The following is a 1,598-nucleotide window of genomic DNA, read 5'->3' on the forward strand; positions in this document are numbered from 1 at the left end:
AAAACAGGGATAAGCACTTCCCCCTGGCCTGTCATAACTGCAGCTACCTGACCTCTGCCACTGCCTCATCCACCCATTCCCACAAAAGTCAGCCATTTCCATGCAACATCTCGCTTGTATCTTAACGTTGCCAGTCACAAGATTCACTCACTCAACACCCTCTCCCTTGCCTTCCTATGCTCTTTGGAATGTAAATCATCAAGTTACTTGATCTCCACTGCAGCCTTGCTTGGCTACGAAACAAAGTTCTGGACACTTGAGTGTAGACAGAAGTCCCTTGGGCCAGCCTCTTCTGAAACAAGGATGCATGCAAGCAAGTAGGATCCAGGTTCCATAATGGCAATCATTGAGTTGTCTGTTGGTTCTGGGTTTCCTACCGCAGGTTATTGAAAGCCTAAGACAGGCTCAACTCCTTGTTTATCTCTCCAAGTAGGGTTCTGATGGTACCCAAACACAGTCCCCTCTGGGCTGACATCGCCTTCTCTGTCCTTAGCCTTCCAGCCTCCCCAAGCCCAGATATAAGGTCAGCAGTCTGTGTCACACAGGGAGCCTGGCCTTGGCTAGAATAGTTTGCCGCTTACTGTGGTAAAAAGAAAGAAATTACACTTCATAGTTTCCTTTCATGATATACAGTGGTGGACTCCATTCTTTAATACTTCCCTAATCAGTATTAATAATTTGTAGCCTGAAATATGTTTGTTAGGACCTGGTTGGGAGAATATTCAGTGGAGGGAGCAGAGTCTACTCTGAATTTTTATATTTTTTCCATGTTCAGATGTCTCTGGTATGTCATAAACTCTACAGTGCTGGGTTCTTGTGTACTTTTCACTGTACTAACCTAGACCACCACTTCAGGCTGGGAATCACTCCAAGAACTACACATATTTGTGAATCTTCCTTATTTCTCAAGTGAAATTGGAATAATCATTGGAATAAAGATGAATAACAGTGTTGAAAAAAAATTAAAATGGAGACCACAGTTCAAACATACTCCAAGATAAACTATGTAATAAGTTACCCTGATTTCTCGAGAACTCTCATGGCAAAAAACACAAAATGTAACTGCTATGATCTTGCCAACACTATTGATTAAATCAACTAGCTATAAACCAGATCAGGGGCTGGTGAGATGGCTCAGTGGTCTAAAGCATCTACTTAGAGCAAGCTTAGCAAAGCACAGGGACCGCGGTTCAATCCCCCAGCACCACATGCCAGCCGGCCCCGCCCCCTGGTGGGCTGAGCTGGCCACACACACATAAATAAATAAATAAAAATTAAAAAGAAAAAAAAAGATTTGTAAACCAAATCAGTTAAAAAAAAAAGAAAAGAAATGCAAATTAAAACAAAACTGAGATTCCGACTAACTCCGGAAAGAATGGCTTTCATCAGGAAGCTAACCAATAACAAATGCTGGAGGGGCTGTGGGGAAAAGGGAACATTTCTCCACTGTTGGTGAGCATGCAGACTGGTACAACCACTGTGAAAATCAATGTGGAGATTCCTCAAAGAGCTAGGAATGGCTGGGGAGATAGCTCAGCAGTCTAAGCACTTGCCTGGCAAGTACAAGGCCCTCAGTTCAATCCCTGGTACCATATACT

This window comes from Octodon degus, unplaced genomic scaffold, assembly GCF_000260255.1.
Source record: "Octodon degus isolate 3935 unplaced genomic scaffold, OctDeg1.0 scaffold00262, whole genome shotgun sequence".
In the NCBI taxonomy this organism is placed as follows: Eukaryota; Metazoa; Chordata; class Mammalia; order Rodentia; family Octodontidae; genus Octodon; species Octodon degus.